Source organism: Triticum urartu, chromosome 5 (assembly GCF_003073215.2).
Source record: "Triticum urartu cultivar G1812 chromosome 5, Tu2.1, whole genome shotgun sequence".
Taxonomy (NCBI): domain Eukaryota; kingdom Viridiplantae; phylum Streptophyta; class Magnoliopsida; order Poales; family Poaceae; genus Triticum; species Triticum urartu.
The window spans coordinates 74,384,646-74,401,696 of NC_053026.1; the positions used below are offsets into that span (position 1 = coordinate 74,384,646).

The following is a 17,051-nucleotide window of genomic DNA, read 5'->3' on the forward strand; positions in this document are numbered from 1 at the left end:
ATGAGGCCCTTCATGGCCTGTTCGGCCGCCTTGTGGAGCTCGGCCAGTTGCTTCAGCTGGTCGCTCAGGGGCACGGGTTGTCCGGCCTCAGCATACTGACACCAGAACACCTTCTCTGTCGAGCTGCCCTCCTCGGGTCGATAGAATGCGGCGGCATCGGACATGCTACGGGGAAGATCTGTGAACGCTCCTGGAGAGCTTTGGATTCGGGTAAGTAACAAGTAACTCACGTTTATGTGTTTGCTTTGCATAAAGAATGCCTTACCCGCCGCTATCTTTTTCACCGCATCCAACTCGTGGAGGGTCTTCTGGGATTTGTCCTTGGCAGACTTGGCATTTTTAAAAGCCACCGTGATCTCGGACGCTCACGTCATTGAGTCAAGCTCCAAACTCTCATGTTTTTTCATGAGAGCCTGGAGCTCTTGCCGCACCTTGCCAACCTGGGCCTCATACTTCTCCCGCTCGGTGCGCTCCATGGTCGCCCTCTTCTCGGCCTCAAGCAGCGCTTGCTTAAGGGTCACCACCTCAGACATGGCCCCTACAATAGCCACGATAATCATGTCATTTTTTGCATATATATTTTTATATATATTTAAACAAGGTATTTCTTACCTTCCTTGTCCTCGAGCTGCTTCTAGGCACGCCAGAGCTCTTGCTCGGACTACTCGAGGTTCTGCTTTAGCGTGTCCACTTCCGCAGTCAGTGCGGCGGACGCCAGCAGAGAAGCCTGCATACGCATATTGAATCCTTTTTGTTAGACTACTGCGAATTTTATTTGATCCTCTATTCGGCTTTTCTTCTCGAACGCCAAACAGAGCATCAGGGGCTACTGTCTATGCGGTAATATTATTTACACATTCTATACTTACCTCAAATCATGTTAAAAGGCTAGCACAAGCTTCAGTCAATCCACTCTTGGCGGACTGAACCTTCTGGACCACCACACTCATAATGGTGCGGTGCTCCTCGTCGATGGAGGTGCCTTTGAGCACCTCCAATAGATTGTCCGGCGCCTCCGGTTGGACGGGGGTCACCGCCATGGTGGGCTTGCTCCTCTTGGAAGGAGGTCGCCCGCCAGACTCTGGAACCTTTAAAGGTTCCGGAGCGGTGTCCAGCCTAGAGCCGGACTTGTAGCCCTGGGGGGTTTTATCCCCTTTACTCGTGGAGTCCGGGAGGTCGCCTTGTGGCGCCTCCAGGACCACCTCCTCCTGGCTTGGAACCTGTTGGGACAACACTTCGGCGTCGTTCGTAGGGCGGGGGGAGGTAGCCGTCGGAAGCGAATTCACATCCGACGAGTCCAGTGAACTGCTCGACGACGCATCGAGCCGGTCTTTGGGTGGGCTACATAATCATATTCGACATAACGGAAAGCTGTGCAATAAAGGAATACTATGAATTACTCTGGTATCCGGATACTTACAATTTCGCCAGAGGCTTGGCTCTAAGCGGCCACTCCTCTCCACCATCGTCGGCGTCAATGGAGTAGTCCGGAGGAAGGGTTTTCCCCTTCTTGGATCCTTCGGCCTCCCCGGTGAGGGCGGCCTTCCTTTTCTTCTCTCCTCCCGCTGGAGAGGGAGAGGTCTCTTCTTCCGCCTCCTCGTCTTCACGGGAGGAATGCACCTTGGAGCCATCGGATGATGAACCCGACACCTCCTGGCGCCGAGCACTTTTTCGAGTCCCCGTGGCCTTCTTCTCCGGCACCACATAGGGTGCCGGAACCAGTAGCTTCGCCAAGCGGGCATCGGCTGGGTCTTCGGGCAAAGGAGCCGGACAATCGATCTGTCCGGACTTCGCCTGCCAATCCTATCAAAGGTAAGGGAGCTTAGATCCCGCATAGAGTTAAACTATGAAAAACTAATACCCTGTAAAAGGTACAAGCAACTTACCGCGCTAGCGTGACGCTGCGCGCTGAATCCGCGATCCTCGGTAGCGGATGCGGGAGCCTCGGCGCCCTTGAAAAGAACCTTCCAGGCATCTTCGTACGTCGTTGTTGACACGGGAGGATGCGGGAGCCTCGGAGCCTCGGGTTGAACTCCCACAGATTGAAGGCCTGTTGTTGACACGGGAGGATCCGGCGGATGAGCATAACCTGGACTACGTTGACAAGCTTGAGCTGCTTGTTCACCAGTGTTTGGATGCATGTTTGTAGTCCAGTCACGTCTTCTTTGCTGCCCCACGACAGGCCCATCTCTTTCCAAGACGTGAGCCGCGTTGGGGGTCCGGACCGGAACTCGGGGTCTGCGACCCACTCAGGGTCGCGCGGCTCGGTGATGTAAAACCACCCCGATTGCCACCCCTTCAGGGTCTCCACAAAGGAGCCCTCGAGCCATAAGACGTTGGGCATCTTGCCCACCATGGCGCCTCCGCACTCCACCTGGTTGCCGCGCACCACCTTCGGCTTGACATTGAAAGTCTTGAGTCATAGGCCGAAATGGGGGCGGATGCGGAGGAAAGCCTCGCACACGACGATAAACACCGAGATGTTGAGGATGAAGTTCGGGGCTAGATCATGGAAATCCAGGCCGTAGTAGAACATGAGTCCCCGGACGAATGGGTGGATAGGAAAGCCCAGTCCGCAGAGGAAGTGGGGAAGGAACACTACCCTCTCATGGGGCCTTGGGGTGGGGAGGAGCTGCCCCTCTTCAGGAAGCCGGTACGCGATGTCGTTAGACAAGTATCCGGCCTTCCTTAGTTTTTTGATGTGTCCCTCCATGACGGAGGAGACCATCCACTTGCCTCCCACTCCGGACATGACTGGAAAAGGTTGAGGGTGGGAGTGCGGACTTGGGCGCTGGAGCTCGAGTGCGCGAAAATGGATAGGCAAAGGAGGAAGAAGGCATAGGTGAAAAGGTGGATCCTTATCCCCTTATATGGGTGGACGCAACTATGTGTCCCCACCAGCCTGGTAAAACTCGCTTATCTCCAAGCGCCGTCATCAATGGCACGGTTGGGTTACCCACGCCCGTATTGATGAGAATCCCTGAATAAGGGGACACGATCTCTGCTTCGACGAGACGTGCCAAGGAAACCGCCTCGCATGACACGCTGAGGTGGGACAATAAAATGATTCGAATAAAGGCATGGCCGTGGTGTGATGTCACACTACGGAATACGTCAGGAGATTAGATTTGTGTAAATATTATTCTCTCTATGGCAATATGTGGAAACTTATTTTGCAGAGCCGGACACTATCTTTGTGTTCAAAATCTTCTATGAAGTACTTGGAGGAGGAACCCCCCTTGCAATGCCAAAGACAATCTGGGCGCCGGACTCGTCGTCATTGAAGCCTAGTTTAGGGGCTACTGAGGGAGTCCTGGATTAGGTGGTGTCCGGATGGCCGGACTATACCTTCAGCCGGACTCATGGACTATGAAGATACAAGATTGAAGACTTCGTCCCGTGTCCGGAAGGGACTTTCCTTGGCGTGGAAAGCAAGCTTGGCGATACAGATATATAGATCTCCTACCATTGTAACCGACTTTGTGTAACCCTAACCGTCTCCGGTGTCTATATAAACCGGAGGGTTTTAGTCCGTAGGACAACATACAGAACAACAATCATACCATAGGATAGCTTCTAGGGTTTAGCCTCTCCGATCTCGTGGTAGATCTACTCTTGTACTACACATATCATCAATATTAATCAAGAAGGACGTAGGGTTTTACCTCCATCAAGAGGGCCCGAACCTGGGTAAAACTTCATGTCCCTTGCCTCCTGTTACCATCCGGCCTAGATGCATAGTTCGGGACCCCCGACCTGAGATCCGCCGGTTTTGACACCGACAACATGCATCATGTCGATTGCAGAGCGGACCTCTAGGTCTTTCCAATAGGGCAGGTCCCAAAATATAGATTTCTTCTTCCACATGGGTGCGCGTCCGTCAGCGTCATTCGGAACAGGTTGTCCATCAGGACCCTTTCCAAAGACCACCTTCAAATCCTTGACCATATCATGTACATCAGCACCAGTACGGTGGCGAGGCTTCATCTGGTGATCCGCCTCACCTTTGAATTGCCTGCCTTTCTTTCTTACGGGATGCCTGCTCGGAAGAAATCGACAATGTCCCAGGTACACATTCTTATTACAATTAGCCAAATATATACTGTCAGTATCGTCCAAACAGTGCGTGCATGTGCGTTATCCCTTGTTTGTCTGTCCTGAAAGGTTACTGAGAGCAGGCCAATCATTGATGGTCACAAACAGCAACGCCTTTAGGTCAAATTCTTCCCCCATGTGCTCATCCCACGCACGTACACCTGTTCCATTCCATAGTTGTAAGAGTTCTTCAACTAATGGCCTTAGGTACACATCAATGTCGTTACCGGGTTGCTTAGGGCCTTGGATGAGCACTGGCATCATAATGAACTTCCGCTTCATGCACAACCAAGGAGGAAGGTTATACAAACATAGAGTCACAGTCCAGTTGCTATGGTTGCTGCTCTGCTCCCCAAAAGGATTAATGCCATTTGCGCTTAGACCAAACCATACGTTCCTTGCGTCATCTGCAAACTCCTTCCCGTACTTTCTTTCGATTTTTCTCCACTACAACCTGTCAGCAGGTACTCTCAACTTTCCGTCTTTCTTACGGTCTTCTCTGTGTCGTCGCATCTCCTTGGCATGCTCTTTGTTTTGGAACAAACGTTTCAACCGTGGTATTATAGGAGCATACCACATCACCTTGGCAGGAGTCTTCTTCCTAGGGCGCTTGCCCTCGACATCACCAGGGTCATCGCGGCTGATCTTATAGCGCAATGCACCGCATACTTGGCAAGCGTTCAAATCCTCGTACTCACCACGGTAGAGGATGCAATCATTAGGGCATGCATGTATCTTCTGCACCTCTAACCCTAGAGGGCAGACAGCCTTCTTTGCTTCGTACGTACTCTTGGGCAATTTGTTGTCCTTTGGAAGCATATTCTTTATCATCACCAGCAACTTTCCAAATCCCTTGTCAGATACAACATTCTCTTCCTTCCATTGCAGCAATTCTACTGTGGCGCCCAGCTTTTTCTTGTCACCTATGCAATTCGGGTACAACAATTTTTTTTTGATCCTCTAACATGTGCTGCAACTTCTTCTTCTCCAAATCACTTGCGTAGTTTCTCTTTGCATCGGCAATGGCCCGACCTAGATCATCAACGGGCTCATCTGATGCCTCTTCTTCAGCTTCTTCCCGCATTGCCGGCTCAGCTTCTTCCCGCATTACCGGCTCAGCTTCTTCCCTCATTGTTGTATCATCGTATTCAGGGAACCCATGGCCAGGATAGCTGTCGTCGTCCTCTTCTTCTTCATTGTCTTCCATCATAACCCCTCTTTCTCCGTGCTTGGTCCAAACATTATAGTGGGGCATGAAACCGGACTCAAACAGGTGGACGTGAATGGTTCTTGACGTAGAGTAATTGTGACCATTCTTACAGCCAGCACATGGACAAGGCATAAAACCATCCGCCCGCTTGTTCGCCTCAGCCGCAAGCAGAAAAGTATGCACACCATTAATGAACTCGGGAGAGCATCGGTCATCGTACATCCATTGCCGGCTCATCTTCAATACACAGCACCGAAAACACCAAATTAATACAATACATAAAGTTCATACAAAACTTAAATGCAACAAACAAATAACTCTCTAGCTAAAGAATTTAAATGCAACAACAAATGCGATCAAGATCGCAACTAAGGTAACAATTGATCCAACAACATAATGATACCAAGCCTCACTATGAATGGCATATTTTCTAATCTTTCTAATCTTCAAGGGCATTTTCTCCATCTTAATCTTGTGATCATCGACGACATCGACAACATGCAACTCCAATTCCATCTTCTCCCCCTCAATTCTTTTCAATTTTTCTTTCAAATCCTTGTTTTATCTTTCAACTAAATTTAACCTCTCGACAATATGGTCGGTCGGAATTTCTGGTTCAACTACCTCCTACATACAAATATCTATGTCAGCTTGATGGGCATAATTTGTCATAAACACGAAATGTGACAAATAGTTTTAAAAGAGAATATACCACATCTGAATCATAACAAGGATGAGGGCCGACGAGGAGGGATATCAAAACCATGGCACTATCTATAACAAACAACGTATGGGTAAGATAATTATATGACTAACTATATATCCAAATCACACAAAAATCAATTTTTATATAAAATTTCATGAACAAGAGGCTCACCACAAGGTGGTGCCGGCGACGGGACGGTGTGGGCGATCAACGGTGGTTACGATGGAGATTTAGAAGGCACTAAGTAAACCACACCTACATATGCAAACTAAGTGTTATTTTGACCTCAATTTGCACATAAATCAAATACTACCACATATAATTCCTCCCAAATTACTAAAAACCACAATTAATCACTATATAAACCAATGCAAGAGCTAATCTAGCAATGAGAGATGAAAGGACAAAGTTGCTAACCTTTGTGATCATTTGAATGGATGGGGGCCTGCAAATCTTGACAAATTTGGGGCAAATTTTGTGATGAACTCGAGAGGAAGAGGGGAAGAACAGTGGAGAGGGAGAGGGGGAAGGGGGAAGAACAGAGTGCTGGTGGACGAAGGGTTTATATAGGACGACCTTTAGTACCGGTTCGTGGCACGAACCGGTACTAAAGGTGCTGGAGGGGCCCCACTCTGACAACATCCTGCCACCACTCTCATTAGTACCGGTTCGTGGCACAAACTGGTGCTAAAGGTTCGCCACGAACCGGTACTAAAGATCTCCTCCCGCCTAGCTGTTGGAACCGGCACTAATGGACACATTAGTGTCGGTTCTGTTACAAACCGGGACTAATGTGTCTCACATTTGAACCTTTTTCTACTAGTGTAGTAGTAACAAAGAAAAGGTTGTCTTGTTAATTAACAGAAAACAGGGTGAAAACTATCACATGAGGCCGGTGAAAAAGGCACATTGAGTTCAATGTCATTGTCACTACAGCTGCGCGAAACTATCACATGAGGCCAGTGAAAACAAGGCACATTGAGTTCAACGTCATTGTCAATACAGCTGTGCGCGCGCAAGAATTCTACATATCGAGGGGGCTACGGAGAAAAAGACGTATCTCGTGTGTTTGAGCGAGGCACAAAGACACAATGTTTGAGAGAGAACCGATTGACAGATTAATATCAGATTGAGTTGTCACCCTTCTATTGTCATTCTTGGGGTTGGGGGTGGGGGAATGGGAGGGAGAGAAAGATGTATCGAGAGCGTGCGCGGTAGGCACAGAGGCACAACTAGCGAGTGTGTGTGTGTGTGTCTGTGTGTCTGTGTGTGTTTGAAAGAGGAGTAGATAGATTACTATCAAGATCGAGGTGCCACCCTACTCCTTCGGTGTTGGGTAGTGTGTGTGTGTGTGTGTTTGAGAGAGAAGCTAGTCGCTAAATTAGTATCAATTTTGAGGTGTCATCCTACTCCTTTGGTGTTGGGAAGTGTGTGTGTGGGTGGGTCGGTGGGGGGCATTGACACTTACATATCTCTACTCTTATAAAAAACAGAGTTGGTGATGATGGTGTTCCTGCCATCCTGCAATATAGGCCATGCGATTTATATCTGACGGATAGGAAGGAAACTATGGCAATTTTGCAAAAGGATACCCACACCCCTCTCCACATTTCCAAATAAGGCATTCCCTTGTTCATATTTTTCTCCCACAAGATAAACTAATCATAAAAATGCATCTTGATGTTCCATGCAACGCATGGGCATCTTTCTAGTAGGGAGAAGGAGTTTGTGTGACCCATATCTATATTAAGGGATAGGTAGATAGGATGTGTGCGAGGCATAGTTAAAGCATCACGGAGATGAAAAAATGGTGTGCATGCAAGTGCCGGAAAAAGGAAGCGATAAACAATGTCTACGCGCACGTGTGTTTGCAAGGGAGAGAGAGATTGAGATAGAGATAGATAGAGAGAGAGCGAGATCTCAAAACAAAAGGTGCTCTGCTGGAATCCCGTTGTATGTATTCATATGGTTGCGGAACTCGAGTTAACCATAGGCATATGTGTGAGAGACATAATTATCCTTTGAGACATCCGTGCCTGTGGGTGGGCAGAATTAAAGGGGTGGGCATATTCAACAGAGAGAGTGTGTGTGTTTCTGTGTGAGAGACTTGTAGGACGGGGTAGAAAGACGAATTCTAACCTTGACGAAGGGAGAGAAATACATGAAGTGCGCGTGTGTGATTCTGATGCCCACGGGGAAATGAGATATGTATGCGTGTGAGAGAGATTGCACAATTCATTCATGTATCACTATCTAGCGATCGACACTACAAAAAAAAGACACATCCATGACATTTTGGGCCGAACGATTTTTTTCTGTCATACTTATGACACTTCTATAACAATAATTGTGACAAAACACGGTATCATTGTAGATGTGGTGGGGTCCTACTTCTATGACAAAAAATCATGACAGAAAATGGGTTTTTTTCCTGGGCGGGCCGGAGACGCAGCTGCATGACATTCTTTGGGTCGTCCATGATGGAAAAAACTGTGGTAGAAGCGAGGGCAAGGAAAATATCGGGGAGTTCCCGGTTATGGTGGGTGGTCGGGGCCGAGCGATGCGCTCTCATACACACACGTGCGTGGGTGTGAGGTGTTGGGCTCTAACTGAACCCGAGCAATGGCACTGCAGGCTACGCGTTACTGAACCAGAGCAATCGATCGATGGCTGTTAACTGAACCCGATCGAGCGATTCCTTCGCTACTGCTGCTAACTGAAGCCGATCGATGCTGCCTCTGGATGAACAGTGAGTGTTGCTGGGGGTTTGGATGAACAGTTCCCGGTGGAGGTGGATGAACAGGACGTCGTGGTATTGCCTCTGGATGAACAGGACCCCGATCGATCGAGCCAGTTGGGGCTGGATGAACAGGACCCCGTGGAGGGTAGGATGAACAGGACCATCCCGTTGAGGGCTGGATGAACAGTAGATGGTGGAGGGCTGGATAAAGAGTAGCCCGTGGAGGGGTTGTTGAATAGGAGCCCGTGGAGAGGGCTGGTTGAAAAGTAGCCGGTGGAGTAGCGCGTGGTTGAGGCTGGATGAACAGGAGCTCGTGGATGAACAATCGTAGGTGGAGGCTGGAGGAGGTTGACGGTGGATGAACAGTAGGCCATGGATGCTGGAGGGGGTTGACGGTGGAGATGAACAGTATCCCATGGAGTCCCGTTTTGCGGTATGCCACACCCCCTCCCGATGAACAGTACCCCCGTTTTGACCGTAGCGCTCCAACACAAGTCTGTTTCCTCCGTTTTGCAGTACGCCACACCCCTCCCGGTCAACAGGACCCCCCTTTCGACTGTAGGAGGTCCGTTTCCTCTGGTTTGCGGTACGATAGACCCCTCCCAATGAACAGGATCCCGTTTCGACCGTGGCTGGTCGAACATAAGGCCGTTTCCTCGGTTCTACGGTACACCAAGCCTCGTTTCCATCAGCTGTTCCGTCCAAGCCCTCCCGGTAAACACAACGACACATTCCGTTTCGACCCACCCGGTTGGCACCCCATGAACACGATGATGACGCAGTTTCTCCGTTCCGACCCAGACATGTACACGAGCCCTAGCCTTATGTATGTGCGAGTAGGCGTTCGAGACCCTGCCCGTATGTACGTATGTGGCCGTCTTTTCTTTCTTGCACACTGGCCGTTGTATGTACATGTACATGCTACATGCGCGCCTCTACTACGACATGTGCGCGCCTCTACATCGACCAGTATGTACGTACACGTTCGCGACCAGAATGACAACGCTACGTACGCTTTGACCAGGTGGGTCCCGACTGTCAGGCACTTCCTTGCGTGCGAAGATGTAGCTGGTGGGTCCCAGCAGTCAGGGGGGAGAATTGTTTTTTTCGGACGCACTTCCTTGCGTGCGAAGATGTAGCTGGTAGGACCAAGCAGTCAGGGGAAAACGTTTTTTTCGCAAAATACAGTTGCCCGTTCGATGGGTCCCAGCTGTCAGGTGGAGGAATAATTATTTTGCGCGTAATAAGGAGACACTTCCTTCCTGAGGCCATGGACCCAACTGTCAGCCTCTCCACGTACAGTCCACGTCCGATGGAAGCCGTTCCTTGAACATGTTGATCACGCCGCGCCGAGAGCACCAGGGCGGTGGACGACGGCGAGGCCTAGGAAGGGGATGACGCGGAGCAGGGGAAGACACGATAGTGGAAGCCCATGCGGAGAGGAGTATGAGGGTTCACTGGTTCGGCTGCGGAGTGAGGCTGCCGTCGCCGCATGGCCTGGCCAGCGGTGGTAATAGTAGGGGGCGGTGAGGCCTCCGCGGCAGCACAGCCGGCCACGGGAGGCAGGAGCATGCGACATGACCAGCGCTGCTTTGGGCGGCTGGAGCAAGAAGACCAGAGGTTGAAGAAGCACTACGGCCGTTGGATGGACATCATACGGTGACTGGAGCTAGAATCATTCATATTGACTAAGTTGACAAAGCACTCCATCCCCGTCAACTTAGTAGGCCCACAAGTCAGCCACCCACCAAGGTGGTTCCCAACTAGCAGGGGGAGTATTCATTTTTTGTGCGTAATAAGGATGCACTTCCGGTGGGTCCGAGCTGAGAGCGGGGGGGACGTTTATTTCGCGAAATACGGTGGCCCATCCAGTGGGTCCCAGCAGTCAGGGGGGGAAACTTTTTTTCGCCAAATACAGTGGCCCGTCCGGTGGGTCCCTGCTGTCTGGTGGAGGAATAATTATTTTCCGCATAATAAGGAGGCACTTCCTTGCGGCTGTCGTGGACCCAGCTATCAGCCTCTCCATGTACAATACTCTTCTGATGGAAGTCGTTCCTTGCCCACGCCGCGCCGAGAGCACCAGGGCGATGGACGACGGCGAGGCCTAGGAAGGGGACGACGCGGAGCCGGGGAAGACGCGGCAGTGGATGCCCATGCGTAGATGAGTCTAAGGGTTCATTGGTTCGCTGCAGTGTGAGGCTGCCATCACCGCAGAATAACAGGGGGTGTGGGTGAGCAGAGGGATAGCTTGGCCAGCGGTGGGAGTAGTAGGGGGCGGTGAGGCCTCCGCGGCATCGCAGCCGGTGACTATAGGCAGGAGCACGAGGCACGACCGACGCTGCTTTGGGCGGTTGGAGCAAGAAGACCAGAGGTTGAAGAAGCACTACGGCTGTTGGATGGACATTATACGGTCACTGGATCTAGAATCGTCCATATTGACTAAGTTTACAAAGCCCTCCGTCCCCGTCAACTTAGTTGGCCCACAAGTCAGCCTCCCACTATTGTGGGTCCCAGCTAGCAGGGGGTGTTCATTTTTTTTGTGCCTAATAAGGAGGCACTTCCTTGCGTGCGAAGATATAGTTGGTGGGTCAGACCTGTCAGCGGTGGGAACGTTTTTCACGAAATACAGAGGCCCTTCCGGTGGGTCCCAGCTGTCAGATGGAGGAATCATTATTTTGCACGTAATAAGGAGGCATTTCCTTGCATGCAGCCATCGACCCAGCTGTCAACCTCTCCACGCACAGTCTACTTCCGATGGTGTCGTTCATTGACCACTCCGCGCCGAGCGCATCCAAGGTGGTGGACGACGGCGAGGCCCCGGATAGCAACGAGCCGAAGATGGGAAGACGCGGGAGTAGAGTCGCAGATGGAGAGGTGTACGAGGGTTAACTGGTTCTGGTGCGGTGTGGTTCGGCAGTCAGTGGAGAAGAACAGGAGGTGTGGAGGGGTGGAGGGATGGCCTGGCCAACGGTGGAGTAGCGCTTCAAAGCGAAGCGTGCTAAGCAGAGCTGCAAGCAGCAGGAGGCGGGAGCAGGTGGTCCCGGCGGTGCTGGAGGAAGAAGACGAGAGATTGAAGATGGATGCCGTTCGTTGGATGTAAATCCAATAGCTAACGATGTCAGAATCATTTGTTGACTAAGTTGACATCGACTTGCATTGGCTTCAACCTGTGTAATCATATAGCTAATAAAATACATGGCACAATATGAGTACATCTCCAAACAGCTAATAAATCCCATAGTACCACAAGGACATGCATTGTAGTATATCTTGCAATGCAGGTTTTTGACTTAACACTAACATCCCCTGCATAGTAGTAACCAGGGAATTAATAAATTTGAATAGAGATTCTGAAACTAAGAATTTCAGATTGAAATAATTTTCCAGAATAAGATTGCAAAGCTGAAAAAGCAAGGACATCAGAGAATATTTGATTGCAACATTCCACAGGGTTGGAGAGCAGCTCGACATGTTTCTCGTACAAGAAAAACATTACAAGTAATTAATCACTGCTCCAAAACAAGCAAACATGCTACTGATGCATGACAATATTTGTGTCAAAGAGTTTCTGCAAGAAGATACTCATAATGCTACTGATGCAAAACTACTCCTAATGGACTGCTACAGCTATACTGCAAGAAGTTACAGGTATACTCCTTGTACTACTGTCCAGGAGTATTCCAATTCATCTTTTAAAAAAAATGTTCAAGCACTGACTGAAGAAGGAATGCAAAAAGAGATGCAGTACCCAGTTGTACTCCAGTGGAGAGCATCTGCCCAAAAGAAAACAAAGATAATGGCTGAAAAAATTACTCCAGTTTATACTCCTCTTTTAGCAGTACAGAATATAGCTAATGCAACATCATGGGAGCTGATGTCCAGGAGTATTTGCAAATGATACAGCATCATGGAGTAGGATAACATGTTTTAGCAGTACAGGTTATAGAGTAAGCAAGCAAGCAATCATGGGAGCTGATGCTACCAGTTAATATCAGCACATGACAAGACAAAAACCATGGTCAACACAAGCATCAATAGCATAATAACACCTAAACTGGTACTAAATTGATGGAGTCACATCCATCCATGAGAGAAGAAAGTGCCTTTGGTTGATAAAGAGAAGAGAACACTTCCTCTTGCTGGGATCAAACCAGAGGATACCAATCCATCCACCAATATGCAGGTTGTGTGGCTCGAGGTTATGGTGCCGGACACCACATCCGTGGCAAAAAGCAACGCCCTTGCAAAGCTGGTACACCATGATCAACGTCCGCATCCGTGAGGTGTGCCTTGGCGCTCCCAGCCTCCACGTACCTGCCAAAAGACCCATTCAGAATTCATATCACACCTACACATGGAAAACCATTCAAATTCGAACCAACTCAAAGCAGAGCAGGACACATTGGGTACACTACAATATAGTTGAGATGCAAATACCAAGTGCTAGTTCAGTTCTACTCAAATAGAAAGATGATGATACATATTTTAAGCTTAGCCTCCCTGTTATATTAGTCATAAAAACAGATTGTAAGCTTGGCTGGCATGGTACATAGAGACAACATCGCTGACTTCCCTTTTTATTTGATGAGACCTGAACCAGCAAGGAGCAAGCGATACAAACAGAACGTGCAAATTGCTCCAACGAGAAGAGATACAAAATTGCTAAACGGCACTGCAATTAGTAGCATGCACGCTATTTCCTCTAAAACATAGAAACAGTCCTTCTCCACAACGCATATTAGACATCCGGAGTGTACAGAGTAAAACAAACTAGCATCTATTCCTGAAATCGAAGACAACGGCAGAGATGGATGCACACCCAGAGATCTGTAGCGCCCGCCCCAGTGATGGCAAACGGCAGTAGGATTTAACCAACCGTTAGATGGAGAAGAGGCTCGTACCTTGGATCCCAACAGTCAGCGACTCGCAGGTGGCGGAGCGGAGTGGCAGTAGCAAGGAAAGTGATGTCCCGGCTAGGGGAAGCGGGCGTGGTAGAGGCGACACCAAGGTACGGGGCGGCAGCGCCAACCAGAGCAACTCACCATGTCCCCGCGCTTGTTCTTGAGGGCGCAGGTGACGCAGGGCCACCGGATGGCCACCGGGCACATCCCGCCGCCGCCTCCCCCCTCGCCGACTTCCGCATCCTCGCCCTCGTCATCCTCCGCGGGCAGAAGGTGGGCGGGGGCGTCAGATCTTGCCGGAAGAGATGGAGGAGGCCGGTGAAGCAGGGGCATCCAGGATCGACTGCTAGGGTGGGGAACGACGAAGCAAAGCGCACGCTGGCCTGAGCTGGTAGCTGCTGGCTTGGATCTAGAGGCTGCCGGTGGGGCTGGTTGGGAGGAGGTCACCGCCGGCAGGTGGGATCAGGGGAGAGGATTGGATTGAATCATGGGAGCCGCCCCCCGCAGCGACAACCCGCAGGAACAGCACGCGGCAACAACCCAGCCCCTGCACGGTGGCGAGGTTGGTCGAGGACGAGGGAGACGAGGGGGGAGTGAGGGCGGCGGCGGAGGTGGGTGGCGGCGACGAGGGGGTGAGGAGGATCTGCATCGGGGGAGATGGGTGAGGATCTGAGGGGGGAGAAAAAAAAGAAAGAATGGATGCGGGGAGGTGGGTGGAAAATGTCCATGAGGACAGACCTAGGGTTACGGCTCGGGTGGGTTTGGGCCGTTGGATCCGAAAGCATCCGACGGCGGTTGATGCGTGATCCGTGTGATATGCTCATGGTCCAATCAGAACGCAGCAAACCATTTGATGACCTTATCACCATATAAATTGGTCGTGATCGATTCAAGATAAAAAATTTCATTCCATTTTTCAGTGCTCCAAATGAGTATTTTTGTGATATTCCTATCAAATATTTTTTCAAATGATATCATATTTTGCACAAGTTTACATCGTGGATTTGCAAACAATATTGACAAAGGGAGTTTTTATTTCCTTTGCACAAAAAATCAATTTTCCATTTTTCGAGTGCCCAAAATAAGTTTTTTGTGAAGGACCTATAATATATTTGTTGCAAAATTGGACCAAATCATTTTTCTAAAATACTAGGCCATATTTAAGGCACAATTGACCAAATGGTTGGGTGTAAAAAGTTTTGATCTCGTTAAAAAGACAAATTTTCGCCGATTCAGTTGGAAGCGGGTCAAATTTGAACTGTAGCTGCCTTGTAGTTTGCTCTTTATTTTTTCCAAAAATCATTTCTAGGTACATAAGTATCTATTTAATCAAAGAAACATCAAAAGTTTTCCAAGATTCAACCACTAGCTAGGAACGATCATGCCCCCCGTTTTGACCGCATTTTGGAACGGGCATAAAAAATTCAAAAAAACTCAAAAAATTGGAAAACCTTCGCATTGTGTCATTATATGTGACCAAGTTACGAGGAAAAATAATAAACTTATAATACGGTAATTATTTTAAAAAAGTGTTCTCAGAAATGACCTATCATGCGTGAAGATTCATGGCTTTTCAAGCCAAATGATCAATCTTATGGCCACATTCATGGCATAGTTTGTTCAAATGATCTCATATTGTGCACAAGGGTGCATCTTGGAATTCCAAACAATATTTCCTATGGAAGTTTTCATTTTCTTTGCTCGGAAAATTCATTTTCCATTTTCCGAGTGCCCGAAATGAGTTTTTTTTGTTATGGACCTACCATATATTTGTTGCAAAATTGGACCAAATCAATTTTATAAAATACTAGGCCATATTGAATGTATAATTAACAAAATGGTTGGGTGTTAAAATTTTCGATCCACCTCTGGTGAAAAAGGCAAATTTCCGCCGATTCAGGAGGAACCGGGTCAAATCTGGACTGCAGCTGCCTCATAGTTTGCTCATTACTTTTTCAAAAATCATTTTTAGGTACATAATTATCTATTTAATTAGAGAAACATCAAAAGTTTTCCAAGATTCAACCACTAGCTAGGAACGATCAAGCCCGCCGTTTTGTCCGCATTTCAAGATGGGCATAAAAAATTCAAAAAAATCAAAAAATTGGAAAACCTTCGCATCGTGTCATTATATGTGACCAAGTTCCGAAGAAAAATAATAAACTTGTACTACGACAATTATTTTAAAAAAGTGTTCCCAGAAATGAGCTATCATGCGTGAAGATTCATGGCTTTCAAGCCAAATGATCAATCTTATGGCCACATTCATGCCATAGTTTGTTCAAATGATCTCATATTGTGCACAAGGGTGCATCTTGGAATTCCAAACAATGTTTCCTAAGGAAGTTTTCATTTTCTTTGCATGGAAAATTCATTTTCCATTTTCCGAGTGCCCGAAATGAGTTTTTTTGTGAAGGATCTACCTTATATTTGTTGCAAAATTGGACCAAATAAATTTTCTAAAATACTAGGCCGTATTGAAGGCACAATTGACAAAATAGATGGGTGTCAAAAGTTTCAAGCAACCTCCGGTGAAAAAGACAAATTTCCGTTGATTCAGTAGGAACCGGGTCAAATTTGAACTGCAACTGCCTCATAGTTTTCTCATTATTTTTTCCAAAAATCATTTCTAGGTACATAAGTATCTATTTAATCAAAGAAACATCAAAAGTTTTCCAAGATTCAACCACTAGCTAGGAACAGTCAAGCCTGCCGTTTTGAGCGCATTTTGAAACGGGCATAAAAATAAAAAAATTGGAAAACCTTCGCATTGTGTCATTATATGTGACCAAGTTACGAGGAAAAATAATAAACTTGTAATACAGCAATTATTTTTAAAAAGTGTTCTCAGAAATGAGCTATCATGCGTGAAGATTCATGGTTTTCAAGCCAAATAATCAATCTTATGGCCAAATTCATAGCATAGTTTATTCAAATGATCTCATATTGTGCACAAAGGGTGCATATTGGAATTTCAAACATGTTTCCTACGGAAGTTTTCATTTTCTTTGCACGAAAAATTCATTTTCCATTTTCCAAGTGCACGAAATGAGTTTTTTTGTGAAGGACCTACCATATATTTGTTGCAAAATTGGACAAATCAATTTTCTAAAATACTAGGCCATATTTAATGCACAATTGACAAAATGGTTGGGTGTCAAAAGTTTTTATCCACCTCTCATGAAAAAGACAAATTTTCGCCCATTCTGTAGGAAACATGTCAAATTTGAACAGCAGCTTCCTTATAGTTTGCTCTTTATTTTTTCCAAAAATCATTTCGAGTTACATAAGTATCTATTTAACCATAAATACATGGTTTGGTGGTGATACGTCGTGGTTTGGACGGTGGCCCAGGGCCCCAACTCCAAAGCGCGTAGACTCGCATGCCTGCCGCGTGGT

At 47.9% G+C, this 17,051-nt stretch overlaps 1 long non-coding RNA gene across 1 annotated transcript; it reads right to left on the minus strand.

Moving 5' to 3' along the window:
• Window positions 1-12,166: 12,166 nt before the first annotated feature.
• LOC125507959 lies at window positions 12,167-14,419 on the minus strand. Its single transcript, XR_007283160.1, has 2 exons — window positions 13,653-14,419; window positions 12,167-13,065 (listed from the first exon to the last, which is right to left on the minus strand). It is a non-coding gene; the product is annotated as an uncharacterized LOC125507959 (long non-coding RNA).
• Window positions 14,420-17,051: the final 2,632 nt, after the last annotated feature.